The sequence below is a fragment of the Periplaneta americana genome, chromosome 12, assembly GCF_040183065.1.
Source record: "Periplaneta americana isolate PAMFEO1 chromosome 12, P.americana_PAMFEO1_priV1, whole genome shotgun sequence".
Lineage (NCBI taxonomy): Eukaryota > Metazoa > Arthropoda > Insecta > Blattodea > Blattidae > Periplaneta > Periplaneta americana.
Window position 1 is genome coordinate 146,094,127 of NC_091128.1, and position 18,621 is coordinate 146,112,747.

The window sequence follows — 18,621 nt, forward strand, 5'->3', positions numbered from 1 at the left end:
ACGGCTGCCAAACTTGGACATTGTCCGAGAGACAACGCTCAAGTATACAAACATGCCAGAGGAAGATGCAAAGAAATATACTGGGCATCACGCTACGAGACAGGATGACAAACGAAACACTGCAAAGACTGACGAACACTACTGACGCAGCAGAACGAGCCACGGCAACGAAGTGGGCTTGGGGGGGACATGTGGCGAGACTACATCAGACAAGATGGACCCATGCAGTCACGATGTGGGACCCCTACATCGGAAAGAGAGGACAGGGAAGACCACGGCTCAGATGGTCTGACATGTTTACCAGAGAGGCGGGGGAAACAATGGTCGAGGACAGCAAAGAACAGAGTTTTGTGGAAAGAACTAGGGAAGGTAATTGTAAATAGATAACGTAATCAGTGTTAAGATATTGTAAATAGTAAAGTCAGTATTAGTGAAAGTGTAAGATAATTTTTGTAAATAGTAAAGTCAGTGTCGAGAAAGTGTCAGGTAAATAGTGTAAATAGCAATCAGTGTCAAAGTGCCGGTGTCAGTATAATGAGTGTAGTGCAAGAAAAAAAGTGAACAAAGAACAGAGTGCTGAAACTAGTTAAAGTTGAACAGGGTTATTAACCATGTCACAAAAGTAGTATACACGACAAGCTCGCCTGGATTGGCTCACCAAGCGAGTACAATTGAGCCATCCCTGTCGAGGGGGTTCTAACCCCATCACAGGAGGCCTGTGCCCAACATGGGACATCATGACTAACATTCATTCATTCATCTCGGTCGATCCTAACTTATCAAAATTTCCCCATGTATAACTTCCTCATATTCTAAGAGTCTGTGACGATATATACGTAAGTGAACTATGACACCATCTGCTAAATTTAGGTTACTGTGTACAGACTGAATAATACACAAGTCACGAGAATCTTCACTAAATCACTGTCGTTTCCAGGATAGCAACCCATTGTCTGTTATTTTTATTTAGGCAGCGGTGAGTGACTAAGCAGCAAGAGATGAATGCTCTTGTGACGTACTGTATATCATTCTTTGCTTCAACGGGTCGTCATTCGCACTTAGAAAATGAACATATACCTCGGGCACTCAACGTTACCTGTAACAAAAATTAAAACACTGCATCTTTCGTCTGAAAATGGCATTGAACACAATAAGTAGGCAATGGGATCTATAATAATGACAAGGAACAAGGAACAGCGGTAATTAATCACAGAATTTTACTTGAAACAGGTTAAACAGAAGTGCCTCGAGAGAACAATGTCTCAAGTATGGTATTTTCCCCTCTATAAATACCACTTAACATTCTAATCGGATCTCTGGGTTGGAAATTTGATGCCACGGTTAAGTAAATTTAACTTTAACTCCTCTCTTCTCGTCCAACAAGTGAAGGGAAGTAGTTTCTCCATGTTCCACGCACCAGATCGTATCGTGCAATGTGATTCATTCAGAGCATTGCGTTGAACATTAGAGGTCAGTGCTTCGTCGGAGCCCCAACTGCAACGATGCCCTTGACGAGAGTCGTCTCACCCTGCTGGCCGTGATACATCCTGTGAGCGTCACGCTTGCTTCCACCTCCCCCAGCGAAAGCACCTGCCGACTGCTGCTCTACACTATTTTAATACTTATCTATTAGATTGAATTTCAGCTGATAAATAAAAATAAATGGCTATTCGAGGTACAAAATTTGTATTTGTATGTTTTCCATCCCTCTTTTTGCAATTTTCAATTTGTATTTTTTGTATTTGTAATTTAATCTATTTTTCTTATTACTTCCCTCCTCTACATTTGTTATTTTTTGTATAATTGTATTCCGTTGGTGTGGCAGAGACGATCTGATGGCTTTAACTCCAGCAGATTAAATTAATTAATTAATTAATCAATGAATAAATAAATGAATGAATAAATGAATGAATAAATAAATGAATGAATGAATGAATAAATGAATGAATAAATAAATGAATGAATAAATGAATGAGTAAATGAATGAATGAATAAATATATGAATAAATAAATGAATAAATAAATAAATAACTAGGAAAATAAATAAATAAATAAGTAAATAAATAAATAAATAATTGAATAAATAAATAAATAAATAATAAATAAATAAATAAAATAAATGAATAAATAAATAAATAGAAAAATAAATAGGAAAAAATAAATAAATAACTAGAATATAAATAAATAAATAACTAGAAAATAAATAAATAACTAGAAAATAAATAAATAAACAACTAGAAAAATAAATTAAAAAACTAGATAAATAAATAACTATGTAAAGGAATAAATAAACAAACAATTAACAAATAAACAAACAAACAAATAAAGAAAGTAATAAATACACAAATAGACAGATAAGTAGATATATCGATGGCTTTGAACCAGATTGTTCTAAGTCCAACTTTTTATAAGAAAGAAATGTGTGTTTCATTGTGTTCCAGTTCTTGTCTGTATAGGCTATATGAATCGAACGAACAAAATTGTAAATATTCCTCTTCATAAGGTTGCTATGAAGCTATTCCAAATTGTTTCGTGAAGCTTTGAATGTCAGGAGCTTAAAATAGCTCTCGTGAAAAAAAAAAATAGTAAAATGGACTTGGAACAGTCTGGTTCTGGGCCATCGATATAACTAAATAATTAACTTAATAAATAAATATATAAACAGATATATAAATAATTAAGTAAACAAAAAACTAAATAATTAAGTAAATAAACAAATAAAAAGTTACTGAAAGTAATAACCGAAATGAATTATCGAACGCATCAATAATTCTATACATATACTAGGCAGATATTCAGAAAATACGCCAACAATTAGGCTAAATACATGAAATATATTATAAAACGGCATTTAATTAAACAAAAGTTAATATTAATTGCTAACAGAAGTTATAAAATATCTTGCGGGCACACCTAGACCTATACAAGAAAGTACCGTATATTTGCCCTTTCTAACCCTCTATTCTACGATAGTGATACCCACCGGCGTGGTTCAGTTGGTTAAGGCGCTTGCCTACCGGTCTAAAGTTACGCTTGGGCTGATTACCTGGTTGAGATTTTTCCGAGGTTTTCTTCAACCATAAGGTGAATGCCAGGTAATATATGGCGAATCCTCGGCCTCATCTCGCCAAATACCATCTCGCTATCACCAATTCATCGACGCTAAATAACCTAGTAGTTGATACAGCGTCGTTAAATAACCAACTAAAAAAATATAGTGATTACTGAGAAAAACGGCAAACTTCATATTCATTCATACTTAGAAATTGGTATGTATACTAAAATCTAATTAAAATACATCTTTATTTCTGGAATACCTTTATATGAAAGGTACCCATATTGATTAAGAATGTCCTAAGACAAAATAGATTAAATAAACGTACTCCATAGAACCAGGGGAGAATAATGTCAGTTTTACAAATATTATCAAAAAAAGACCCAAAAAAGGAGACTAAGTGGCATATAGGATTTTCCAAGTCAGTGTGATCTCACCATGGAGGAGCGCAGAGCTCATCGACCCCAACCCAATAGAAGAGCGAGGTAGAGGAGAAACAGGAGTGGGGAGAAGGAAATGAAAACCATCTATAATAAGGTAAGCACTAGTAGCGAACTCCTTGATAAAATACAAGGAAAGAAGTATGAGCAAAGGTAAGTAACAGTGCAACTGTTAATACTAAGCTGCCCTAACATTTTCTTTTTCAAAAACAAAGGTTAGAAAATAACTAACTTCCATCCATTTCATTAGTTGTCGTGTTTTCTATGCATATTTGAGTATATATTCTTAAGAATAAAATTTATAAATCTGAATATATTACACTATTTAAATAAGAATACTTTCAGCAGATGTGCGTATTTTTTATAGTAGTCTGATAATGATTTCTTTCTTACATTGTTTATATGGGATGTTGTCAATTCTTAAATAGTTGAAATTGTTGACTCTTTCAAAGTTGTGTAAACTTTCTTGCTATCATCTGCAGTCAAGTATCTAAGAAGCACTATAATAGTAGGTCCTGTAAAAATACCAATGCGCATGCTCGAAGTAGAGCCTATATGGGAGGCACCGCTTCTGTTCCAAGACTCTTTCACTCTCCAATTCCCCTCACTGCATCTAAAACTCTTGCTTGTCTTATCTGCCAAAGTATTCAAATCCATTAAACGACGATGAATGACAGTGCATCTTTAGGCGATCATTAATCATAAACCCTATAAATTCATACCTGCGGGAAATTCCCCTCCATCCGAAGGATGATGAAAAAGGGCGCCTAAATATCCTCTAAAATATGCGCCAGCCTCGAAAATTGTACATATGTTATCTATAAACGACATTTCATACAAGTTGAGAGGATGCGAAAGCATTTATTTCCCCTTCTACTTGCCCTGAGTTCGTCAGTAACAGTGCGGTAGCTGTTACCTCTTATACCTGCACCCCCCCAAGTTGTACACACAAGAAGGTAAAATATTAAATAAAGTAGGCAACATAAGTGAATACAAAAATACAGTGACACAGATGTTCGACAATTACATGGTTGAGTATATTTTAGTGTCGCTCTTACAATATTTTCAACTAATAATTATAGTAAGGAATGTTAGTTTGTATTATGAAGTCAGGAGGAAGTGACACGGTGCAGATTGTTCCATTTTGTGTGTTGTAGAGTAGCGGTGGAGAAAACATTTATCTTCTGCTCTCAGTAGCTTTTTAATGTGCCAGTTGATACAAAAACAGCAATAAAATGAAATATAAACGCTTAGTATATACTTTCGAAATATAGATTATCAATAAACATTTTCAATAATATAATTTTTCACTATGTTGAAAGTCAATAAGTTGAATGTTAATAAGATGGATAGTAGCATCTTCCCCTTCACTGATGGTTGAGAGTGTGAGTAGAGGGGAAGGCCTCTCAAGCAAATTGAAATGGGAATTAGATATTTATCTTTATGCTCGACCATGCCGAAATGTAGTAATTATACACCTGGTAGCAGCCCTTTAATGGACCTCATTAAAGTACACCTACTCATTAAAGTACAGGCCTTCAGCCAATCACAAGTCAGCTTTGTACCGTTATATCGATTATTCTCGGATATGCAATCGACAGACAATTAGCGAAAAGTCACGGAGGCAGGAAATCCAATACTGTCGCAGAAGGTTATGTTCTGTTACTATAATAATTAGCGTTATTGTAAATAATATTCAAATAAATTCAATTTGTCATCTCGTTTTTCAATTCTAAATCAATTTCCAGGTTATATCAGACTAATATTCATTTTTATTCTGTGCCAAGATCAATGACATTCGACCTCGGAAAAAATCAATACTTTCGCGTTTGCGCACATCTCACAATTCAGGTCAGTTCGCAAATAACCATAAAAAGACCTAATTTTCAATACTTTCAAGTTAAAAATATGGTCGAGCATAAAAAGTCGTATGAAACGTGCCCATAATTGTAATTAAGACGCTCGTATGAAAATTATGAAAGTCGCTTGCGCTCGTTTCATAAACAATCATACTTGCGCCTTAATTACTACCATTATAGGCTCGTTGCATAATGTACTATTCTGTACTATAGTGTTCGGTTTCATTTCCCATAATACTACTGGGTTTTCAGACTTTCTTTCAATATGCCGTATGGACATATTTGGGATCGGTAAGACGCAAGACATTTACTTACAATAGTGAAAATGGACAAATATTCATGCAACAAAAGCAGCGTTTTAAGTGCATCTTAATCGTTGTGTACACCGAAGCTGCATTTGTTCATTTATAAGTTGAAAACAGTGAAGAGCCACCACTAACCCCGGGTCCTGAACGGAAGTCCCAGTTGAACGACTTCCGCCATGCAGTGGCCTCTAAGTGGCAGTGATACCTGTTTGTTTTCCTGTCTCCGCCGATCGCACCGTCTTCGCATGAGCGGCAATGCGTGATGCGTCTGTACGTGACATGCGATGCCAGTTTGCTTACACTGTCTGGCTTAAATCCACAGTAAACAATTTCAATTTATTGTATTGCAGAAGCATCTCTATCATAGCTGCGAACTGAATAACTTCTATTTGTGTGTATGTGTGTGTTCTTTATCTTTATTTGGACAACATGCTCCATTACATAAGCAATATTACGTGTCTGGTTTGTGCTTACAGGATTACAATTTTCTTACAATATATGCGACAGAATTTTGTTACTTATAAGTCCATGTCATGTTCAATATAGTTTTATGCTATTGTGACTAGAATTATTGAATATATCATATTGTAAACGTACAGATAATTTTGTGCGAGATCGTGCGTATTTGCTTGCTTTCCGCACAAAACCAATACGCGGTAAGTGTGAAATACCACATTCAGTATTTCCAACGTAACACACATAACAATTTCCCTCTTCTTACTGCTTAAGCGCCATATTCATTTTACTGCTTTAGGCTTTTAACATATTATTTTTAGAGATGTTTAACATAGTAATAATTATAAATCGGAAACTTACCACTGCAATTTCACCTAAATTGCACTGTTAATTATTGTTTTTAAATATTTGCAAAAATTAAGTAAACTCTACAACACCACAAAAGTTACTGCATTTGTAATGCAAGTAACATTAAGGAAGCCGTGAAAAAATCAACAAGATTCCAGATGCCGATGTTATTACTGCAATAGACTATGTTATATAAATAATATTGTTAAAATATTAAAATGAAAAATAAATCATTACATAACCTTACCGTTTGTTTTAAGTTCGCATTTATAGACTGGGGGAAAAAAAGACAGACGTATATCACGGTCTGCTGGAGTATAGTAAACACACAAAACATTTTATACGAACAATGTTGAAGATAGATATATTTGTTTTCCAAAGTTGCCGTCATTGAACAGAAACCAAGATGGAGATTTCATTGCAACTAATTAGAAATCCCTCTTTCAGGTATGTAATAAACGATCTTCGCACAAAATAATGTACGATACACGAGCGGTATGTTTGTTTTCATGTTCTCGGAAATTAAAAAAGCTCAACTACGTTTCCTTTTTCAATCTTTTCCTTTAACATGAAAACATCAACATACCGTTCTTGTAACGCATATTACTATTTTGAACAGTGTATATTTACATATTACATTATTATTAAGTGTAGTGATATTGTATTTGAGATTTGTCTCCTACATTATTATTTAATTAACTTAATACAATCAAATTTTATTTTTACTCTATTGTGACAGATTTAATATGTTTCAATATAATCCCTCAATTAATGTATTTTTAGTAGGTTATTTTACGACGCTTTATCAACATCTTAGGTTATTTAGCGTCTGAATGAGATGAAGGTGATAATGCTGGTGAAATGAATCCAGGGTCCAGCACCGAAAGTTACCCAGCATTTGCTCATATTGAGTTGAGGGAAAACCCCGGAAAAAACCTCAACCAGGTAACTTGCCCCAACCGGGAATCGAACCCGGGCCACCTAGTTTCGCGGCCAGACGCGTTAACCGTTACTCCACAGGTGTGGACTCAACTAATGTATTTATTCTCAATCTATTTTGTGTACTCTTTTTCTGTATAAGTTTAAATTCCAATTTTATAGTTTCATTACATTAACTTGTTCGACATTTCATTTATCTTAATGCTCTACGATTTGTCTACTTTATAAATCTACCTCTCTTATGAATTTACAATATTCCTTTATGTATTTAATAATGAAATCAGTCCTGATGTGTCTGTGTGCGTGTGTGTACGCGCATAATTGCATACTCGTGCAACCACAAGCAGGGAGAAATGAGTTAAGTGAAATTGAGGCGTTCCCTGGAACAACTACTTAACGTGAGTTATATCTTTTTTCCGTTTTCAGCATATGTTGAATCTTTAATATATCTTCCTCCTAACAAAATATTATTCCTCTCCAACAAACACAGCGCCCTCTAGCAACATTTCAATGTCGTTCTGCGCAATGCTGTTATACGAGATCTAAAATGTTTGATGCGCTGTATCTCAAAATTCAAGATTTTTAGTCAAGTTCTTGTTCCTGAGAACGTCTCTATTTCTACAGGTGCGAAAACGTATTAGAGATGACTCTGGTAGTTTTCTTTTGATCTCCATATATTCTAGATCTTTCCCGACTGTTTGTGGTCTCCATAGCCTATATTCCAGATTTTTCCCGACTGCCAGAGTCTCATGAAATACGCGTAGAGGCTAGTTCACAATAAAACGGGAACGGAAACACGAACAATAACGGAAATAATGTTAAAATAAATGTATTTAAATGTGAGCATTCACAACAGTTAATTGTGAATGCTCACATTTAAATACATTTATTTTAACAATATTTCGTTCTCGTTCTCGTTGTCGTTTCAGTTCCTGGTTCACTGTGAACCAGCCTTAATCCTCCTGCCACTTCTCGTATGACTTGAGGCTTTCCCGGCGTTTGATGTACTCGTAGAATAACTCTTCTCTGCTAGCTCTGCCATCTTCTTCGGAAGATGGCAGAGCTAGCCATCGAAAGCTTGGAAGCAAATCTCCAACTCACCTGGCTGAGAACCCGAGAAGAGTTAAGGCTGGTTCACAATAAACCGGGAAGAGAAACGACAACAAGAACGAGAACGGAAATAATGTTAAATACATTTATTTTAACAATATTTTCGTTCTCGTTGTCGTTTCTGTTCCCGGTTTATTGTGAACCAGCCTTATTCTATAATCACTTCTCGTTCGATAGCGAGAATCGTCAAGCGGATATTCGTCGACTAGCACCGGTAACACATGCCAGCAGGTCTTCTTACTGAGCATCCAAACTAACGTCTTGCAAGTCCATAATAAATAATAGGCCTACATGAATGTACTAGGTTTCTTCAAATTAAGTATGAGTATTTTGCCAGCAGGTCTTCTTACTGAGCCTCCAAACTAACGTCTTGCAAGTCCATAATAAATAATAGGCCTACACGCATGTACTAGGTTTCTTCAAATTAAGTATGAGTATTTTGCCAGCAGGTCTTCTTACTGAGCATCCAAACTAACGTCTTGCAAGACCATAATAAATAATAGGCCTACACGCATGTACTAGGTTTCTTCAAATTAAGTATGAGTATTTTACCAGCAGGTCTTCTTACTGAGCATCCAAACTAACGTCTTGCAAGACCATAATAAATAATAGGCCTACATGAATGTACTGGGTTTCTTCAAATTGAGTATGAGTATTTTGAAGTATTGATATTTACATTAAATTATAGAGGTCTAAGAAAAATGAAATACCTACATCTACACAAACATTTACACAAACTCCTGTACACACAGTTTAAAATGACAAAGTTATATGTAAACAACAAAATAATAACCGACATCGGTAAACGGACAAACAGTAACAAGAAAGTGAAAACGAAGAAACCAAACAAGGATGTTCCTTATATTTTAGTTTGTATGTAGCCAACATTATTAAAGATAGATTCAATCTTAACTGTAAAGCTATCAAAACAAACTGTACTTTAATCTTTTTCTATGCAGGTCGGTACTTAAAACTGGAGTGCAATATCTAATAAAAACCTGAAATTATGACACACTCGGAATAAATTGTGTTGAATGTAAACTACAGGAACACAGAACGTCACTTTAACATACGTTAAAACGTCATGTCTACAGAATAAGATAAACTAGTTTCAAATTATATGAGAGGCAACAAGATGAATCTGAAGACATGTCAGAAATTCAAAGTTTCGTAAGGTAATGGTGATTCTTAAGTAACAAAGGTTGAGGAAAACTTGTATCGTCTATTATCTCTCTTCGGGTGGTTCTAAATACAGTGGAAGCTCTTAAGTTCGACAGAAATCAAGTTCGACATCCTATAGTTCGATTGCTTACGTAGAAGAATTAGACACGCCACTATACGGGCACTAAGAAATGGGTTTGCCATTTGAATAGGAATTGGTTCTGTGTCTTGTAGTGATACTTTTGTTAAAGGAAAACAGAATATTTTATTGATTAAGACATCCATATTGATCACTGATTTTAAATTAATGAACTCTTCTTTTTTTCTATTTGAGAATTGTGCCGTTTGTGGGACGGAACTGTCGAAACCCACTGTGGTACTAGAAGCGCATACACAAGTCTCGGGGCGGGCAGGAAATGCAAGTACAGTACTGTATTCGTTGATCGATAACCAATAAGAATTTGTATTCATTTCACCTGCCACACCCACTACCCTTATTGGTCAGAACTTTCAATTCTGTTCTGTCGAACTTAGGAGAGTCCACTGTATTTGGAATGACAGGAAGCACAAAATATTACAAGCAGTCCTAAGAATGGAAGAGAAAGATAAAAAGGTAATATATATACACATCCTACTACGTAAGATAATCTTCGAGGGCGGGGATTATGTTTGGTGTTCCCAGCCTTTCCTCAAACTTTCTTCACACAGCTGCGTAAGTGCAACTGGATCATTACAAGCGATCTCGCACACGACTATCACAAACAGTCGCCTAATTCATTACTCGGTTGATGTTGTCCCATCATTTTCAGAAATATTAAGGACATGTGTAGAGTTCTGAGGGGAAAATGATATCTCCCATGGACTTCGAGTATAAGGTTCAACAAAGTTATACCATTAAACATTTTGAGCCAGATAATAGAGAAAATCGAGATAAAAAATAGGAAAATTCCTTCTTCTATAACCGAAACAGATAGTAAGGTCTAAATCTGAAAGTTTATGAAGATCGCAACGATATATAAACGTGACGTAAATGTAAAACAACGCTATTTCATAAAATGCCTCACAGAAATGATAAAGATAGGTTTGGTTTAGTCGCTTATCAGTGCACAATTTATTGGAGAGATTCGTCACGAATTGTTTCGTAAACTATGTGGAATACGCCAGGAAATACAGGGGAACGCGTTCAGCATCTGAACGGTTAAGGTAAGTGAATGAATATTGTCCCCACGGGAATAGCTCGAGAGCGCCCCTCCACATCTCGATTTATACGAGGCTGCGTTGGGCTTACGGACATTCTCTATGCAGTGACGGGAGAAAATCCCCAACGGAAACAAACTTCGAGACGGACGTCGGGTAATACACAACACCGTACGATAAACCGATTACATTGCTATCTTTCTGAATGCGGCGAGTCCGTCAAGCCAAGAACTGCCTCTTTTGTTCGATGATAGAAATACTGTATCGTGTTGCCACTGTAATTTTTACCGTCTAGTAATGGACAATGAATTTGTTAAGAATCAAACATTGTCTTCGATCCTTTAATTATCATATATCTCAGCATATAATGATGTATTATTAGAAATTCATAATGCGCTGCTCAAATAGATTACATTAGTTACATTTTCCATATATTTGAAACAGTACAGGGAATATCATTCTTTAAGTGACAGAACATAACAACATACAATAATTTCATTATTTAATAAGAAAAAAAAAGCCATGCGATACCTTCTGCCATACAGATATTTCACGTAATAGCTACTCACCGACAAAGGAGAAGATATTGCGGTTTAACATAATGGCTAACGCATTGAAATTATGATCCCTAACAGATAGGCAGCCTGTATGACCAGAAATAATGTACTACGCGACCAAGGCGGGACCCGTCGTGGCAGAATGAGGAACTCCGTGCTCGCTGCGTATGGTTACTGCTGGAGTGTCGTCACATACAATACCTAGCGTTTCAATCTGGTCGCAATGCCGCATGTAGGAAGACGTGTGTTTCGTAGCCAAGCGCGGAGCATTTTACAATGTCTTAAAGTTTTGTGATGAAGAAAAGACAACTAGTTTATTCCTACCTCTATCGAAGACAACAGAACGTGTTGCAGCTGTTGTGAAGTTAAAAAAGGAAACAATTAGCAGGATTAGAAAGGAAGGTAAAGAATGTGAGGACAAGGGTGTAGAAATATCGACACCAAACAAAGTTAGACGATCTCCTGCAAATAAGGTTGAATTAGACGACATGGACAAATGTATCATAAGAAGAGAAGTTCATAAATATTATAGTCTCTACAAAGGGCTTCCAACATTAGGAAAGTTGCATAAATTTTTAAGAGGATTTGATGAAGAACTGTTTTCAGAACATGGAAGGGGTGAAAGTAGAAGGAAGAAGAAAAAGTTCATAAGATTTGCTGATGATATGGCGTTGTTAGCAGAAGAGGAGACGATACGAAGGGATATGCTACTGGAGCTAAATGACAGCTGTGAGCAATATGGGAAGAAGATAAATGCCAACAAGACGAAGACCATGGTTGTCGCAAGAAAAACAAAGAAGGTAAACTTGCGAATTCTAAATGAGGCAATAGAGCAAGTGGACAGCTTCAAATACTCAGATGTACTATAATCAGTAACATGAGCTACAGCCGGATGTCAAAAGGAGAATAGCTATGGCAAAGGAAGCTTTTAATAGAAAAAGGAGCATCTTCTACGGACCTCTGGAAAAGGAGCTAAGGAAGTGACTAGTGAAGTGCTTTGTGTAGACTGTGGCATTGTATGTGGGGGAGAAACATGGGCATTACGACGAAGTGAAGAGAAGCGAATAGAAGCATTTGAAATGTGATAGGGAATTGAGCGTGTGAAATGGTCAGACAGAATAAGAAAAGAAGGTGTGTTGGAAAGAGTGGGTGAAGAAAGAATGCCGCTGAAACTGACCAGAAAGAGAAAAGGAATTGGTTAACTCAGCGTTTCTCAAACTATGGTCCGCGGACCACCTGTGGGTCCTCGAGGTCTGCCTTTGTGGTCCTTCAAAAAAGACAGAAGAAAACAAAAATTTAAACGAATTACGTATCTCACTATAGCTTAAAATGTCAGAGTTTGGAAATGACACATGGCAATCGAATTTCACTTTTTCTCTCAGTACTGCATTTTATGAAATTTATTACCCTACCCGTCTATCGACTTCCACTCTACTCTCAGCAACAAAAGAGGGATTTAAAGCACTATACATATGGTGTTTCTCGCCATCTTTTCCCTGCACATGCGGCGCCGCGCCTTTAACCAAGTCAGGGACCACCTGAATTCATAACAGGGGACCAAAGTACTGAATTTTAAAATATAAGTATACTGGTATTAAAATAAGCTACGAAAATGATAAATTTGCTTTTGAAGGGAACAAGAGTAAGGTGGTCCGCGGAACTGTTCTGACTTTAAAAAGTGGTCCCCACTTCAAAAAAGTTTGAGAAACGCTGGGTTAGATCACTGACTGAGAAGGAACTGCCTACTGAAGGATGCACTGAAAGGAATGATGAACGGGAGAAGAGTTCGGGACAGAAAAAAGATATCAAATGATAGGTGGCATTAAGATATATGGATCTTAAGCGAAGACTAAGAGAAACGCAGAAAATAGGAAAGATTGGAGAATGCTGGGCTTGCAGTGAAAGACCTGCCCTAGGGCGTAACATTTATGTACTGTACTTACGTAGTATATATGTATGTATGTATGTATGTATGTATGTATGTATGTATGTATGTATGTATGTATGTATGTATGTATGTATGTATGTACTGTATGTATGTAGGCTATGTAGAGTCGAGACCTGACATGCGAGCTGTGCGAGAGGAGAAAAATCTGTTACACATTACATTTAAAACGTACAAAGTCGATCAAATATGGACTTAAATAGTTTTATTAATCTCATATAAGTACTTTTAAAATGAAGTTAAATTATACGGAGCTCGTAACAAAATCTCTAAGTTTAAATTATGTTTCAATTATCAACCCGCATGGAGAGGGCCATGAGAAGACAGTATTCTCCCTCTGGCTACATGGCGGTCACAGTCTTCTATAACCCAAGATTATAAGCATACTTTAATAATCGTGTAATCTAAAGGAGCAATTTTCTTAGACACACGTTTCTGTAAACGCACGACATAACGAATTTTGCCTGACCTATCCTCCTGGCATCGAAGGTTACGCTGGATATAAATAAAACGTTGCACAATTACGTATCTTACTGTCTTCACGCCGTATTTATCCGTTTCCGGGTACACGTAATTACCATGAACTTCAATTCGATCAAGTCTCCGTCAATTTCGTAATTTCTCCTTTATTGCACAATTTGCCCTTCTCGGGGTTTAGTCTTTTTTCCTTTCAGCCAATTTGAATCTTAAACACTGGACGCCTGACAAGACTCCTGTCAGGTTAGGTCAGCACAACTCGTGGCTTCCAAGAGAACACATTATTATTGACGAATAACAATGCGCTAGGAGGAATATGACTTCACAATAGGCTATATTGTGACCCTCACGAAACGTTATAAAAGACTATACGCGCCTTACTGGTTGCGCATATTACGAATTTCGTAACTTTTTACAAAGAAAAATTATGCGTCATAATAATTACTCGCAAGCTGAGCCACTACAAAATTTCACATCAGAGTTCATTTTTTTGTGTACATGTAATGAAGGAATGCGCATGAATATTCTATCATAACGACTAACTTATTGCAGAACAATAGAATAATCACAATTTCCGTTTCGGACTACTACATTTTGACTCTTCGGATTTATGAATATTTAATTATATCGTTATAAATTATCATAAATTAATATAAAAATCAATCTTGGTACTTCTGAAGTGTTGACCAGAAATTATATAAAAAAATGAAAGACTTTTATGGAACGGAAATTCTACTTCGTTTACCATGGAAATGCTCAAGTCATATCCGATAAATTTCAATGTGTACGAGTCAATTCCTATACACAAGAAAAGTCTGCATATACTGGGTGTTCACTTAAAAGTGTGTCATGACGTCACTGTTGTGAGTCAGCGATTTGAAGCGAGTTTCAGCTTTTATGTCAGAGAAGTTGCCTATTAATCAAGGCGTTCAATCTGAACTTGAGAACGTGTACGGTATAACTTGAACGACGTAGCAACAGATGGAGGTCTGTAAAGTATGTATGCTACCATAATCTCTTTCGAACTGTGTTTTGCGCGGGCAAGTCGTACGCATGGTATTTGTTATCATCGGTTGCGTACGGCAACATTCTACAACACAAATCAAATGCTCCGTGTCCATGTTGACCGTCCAAGTTAATGTCAACAAATACGTAAGTAATCGTCTTAACCCTCTCCCCATATTCCGACAGTAAGAAAAAACTCACCTCAGTACGTGTTTCCAAACAGTTCACATTCCTGTCACTACAGGTGTTACCGTATGTATCGGTAAGTACTCTTCAGAATGAACGCCGTACTTGCTAGGCAACTTCTCTGGCACATACGTAATACGCCTGTGTGGAAGTGTAGGAAGATTGAATTCTCTAGGCTCAATGACTAGCCACATGACGGCATACAGCGAGCCATGACACACTTTGAAATGAACACGTAATATAGAAAACTACTTCAAAGAGTTTAATACGTATGACCCATGCAGGGTCGAGTGTTTGCAATATATTCTTATCTTAAATATTGTTATTCAGTTGTACTTTCACATGGGCACTAATAGACACGTTCACAACACATGCGGAACTATAGGAAGTTAAAAAGAAGCTTGGCTTTACTCACATTAGATGAATAAATAACATTTAAAGAATAGTTTCATGTCCTTATATGCAGTATACCGGACACCAGTTAATTTAATTGTCTGTGGCTCAACAAAAATTCTTTGCTTATATCAAAGGCCAAAAGGCAGTCGTTCTTGAGCAGCATCCCTCCTTTGTCTAATCTTGTAATCCGGGTGGGCTAAATACGAAGTAAGGTATTTTTTGCGGGGGGAAAAGCATATATATAACCCTCAAATTACGGAAGACATATTTTAAAATAAAAAAAACTTCCGAATACGGGAAAGACGTACAATACAATAACCTGGGCAGACCATTCAAGTCTACGCATCACCGTCACATTACCACTCATATTTATCACACCGTGAAAAGAAGAAAGGGAATTTGTTTTTTGAACGATCTTTTGACATTCACTGCGATTTACATTTTTCATATTATGCTGTATCTGCAGAATTGAATTTACTGACTTAGATGATGTATTCCTTTCTTTCCACTAAGCATAATCAAAGAAAATACTCTTTCATTGTTAGCAATTTTTCCACTCATGGTGGGTGTTTCACTGTTCGTTATTAACCTATACATGAAATCAGTTGCGGAGACCGGTACAGAGAAATAAAATTCCACAATTTTTCAGAAATTCTGAGTAATGTTTCACAGAATCACAGTTTTGATAAACATGTATACCTTATTTTATTTCAAGGAGTGCAGTTCGGTGTTCAAATAAGCCACCGAACTGCACTCCTTGAAATGAAATAAGGTATAGTCACATTTCTGCAGTGCTTGGTAAAGTGGCGTAAGTCAGTTTCCACAAACATTTTTTATTAATTTATTGACAACTTACGGAACATCTGCTCGCTTGAGAAAAGAGACATAAGTATTTCTCCCATTAGAATAATTCAGAGAGAAGAAAATCAAATAGACATAAACCAGTGTGAAGACAGTTTTTTCCTTCTCCTATAAAATTAACATTATTGACTTTTGCCACCTTTCCCGAGCACTACAGATTTCGAGTCAACGCTTATCTTTAGAATTTTCCTCTGTTGTGCGGTAGGGAAAATTTCAATCTGATCACCTGGTCAAAAAGAACGCTCTCATTCATTTCGTAAGTCATATTATTATCTTACATCCACTTGAGTATCATTTTGACACCATCCCACAAAAGGCGTCTTCGGTAAAATTCATAGTATTTTTCTAACGACATATGCTCGCAATGTTATTTCTGATGGAAAGGTAGTAGTCCTACTGACAGGTAATCAAGCAGCTCATGTTCAATGCTCAAGAAGTGCAGCGTTTCAAAACATGTCCAATAAACGTAGGTTGTTACGCAACTCAATCTGCAGCAATATACAAATTTGTAACGTACACACAACCATGCAATGTACCAATTTATTTTCTCTTTGTATCTCCTTCAGTTCAATTAGCTCGTCGTTTAAGACGGCAACACTAAAGACCATATGGTTTATAATTGTTTTCACTGAGAAGGCCTGTATTAATTTCCTATATGGTAATGAGCGACAAATGGATCGATAGCATGGGAAAAAGACTTCCAGAAAGTTCTTGTTAATACCATTCTTGATCATTACTAGTTTTACTTCTCACATTAAGATCCAAATTCGGGTTATCAATATTTAATAATAAGAGTTAATAGTAGATTTAATAAATAAATTGCTTCGCTCGTTTAGGAAAAAGTGAAACATATACCACCTTCCGTGTGTCGGAAGTACGTGAATCCTGGATAAACAAGACAACGAACATTGTCAAGCATCACTAGATTTCACTCATATTGGCTAGAACAAGAGTTTGGCGTCACATGTTATGTTCCACTTCCTTGCGTAATTTCAATGACACAAGCTACTGAAGAATTTCACACTAAAATGACTTACGTTTTTCGTATCGATTATATTCATCATAGTTCAGAAACCATGTGTAAACTTACGATATTATAATTTAAAAATAAAGAAAACAGTTCGAGAAGCGAAGTTATCGCTGTAAATAAATCGTCGATGCATACATGTAAAATTGGTCCCTTGAAATTCTTCAAAATATTAAATTATTGTTCAACACAACTGTTTGGAGACTCCATATTTCACCTATACTGCATATTATACCTTCGAATTAACATGCGGTACGAATATTTCTCAGGTCCAGCATATTCTTCTCTTCTCATTCAGAAGCCAACAATTCACAAGCAAGTTTTCAAATTGCCAATATATGTGACTATTTCGTTTACATGACGTCATTCCATTTTCGGCCAATGAAGTGTAATTAAATTTTGAATTCCAACCAATTACAGTCACACATCGCGATAATTTTTGCAGCTCGATTTATCACTATCAATTTATCGCATGGTCGTTGTTTTGTTTAGTCAGTGTCGCCAACTGTTTCCACGTAAATCGATGAGCATGAATCCATTGTACTAAATAGAGTACGAAATCCAACTTCCACATCTAGCCTACATCTTCTAATTCCATGTCCATTGTATCCAAAGAAAATGACACTCCATAACAATTGTTCATTCAATTAATGTATTAATCACGTTATTTGTAATTATATAATAAATGCTAAAATTAAATTATAATTTCACCAGATAATGAAAACGTATTTATGTTATAATAACAAGAGAAAAGCACAGTACATGTAATTAACATTTGTGCGAGATTGTGCGTATTTGCTTGGTTTCCGCACAAAACCAATCCGCGGAAAGTCTAAAATTCCACATTCAGTGTTCCCAACCTAAAACACAACAATTTCCCTCTTCTTACCGCTTAAGTGACATAGCTATTGATTTTACTGTTTTAGGCTTTTAACATATTATTTTTAGAGACGTTCAATATAGTAATAATTATAAATTGGAAACTTACCACTGCAATTTCACCTAAATTGCACTGTTAATTATTGTTTTTAAATATTTGCAAAAATTAAGTAAACTCTAAATCATTACATAACCTTACCGTTTGTTTTAAGTTCGCATTTATAGACTGGGGAAAAAAAAGACAGACGTATATCACGGCCTGTTGGAGTATAGTAAACACAGAAAACATTTTAAAGCAACAATGTTGAAGATAGATATTTTTGTTTTGCAAATTTGCCGTCATTGAATAGAAACCAAGATGGAGATTTCATTGCAACTAATTAGAAATTCCTCTTTCAGGTATGTAATAAACGATCTT

General features: G+C 36.0%; 1 protein-coding gene across 4 annotated transcripts in view; it reads right to left on the reverse strand.

Annotated features, from left to right (window-relative positions):
* Window positions 1-18,621, reverse strand: part of spir (spire type actin nucleation factor) — an 825,932-nt gene that overhangs the window by 623,273 nt on the left and 184,038 nt on the right. The window lies entirely within an intron of this gene.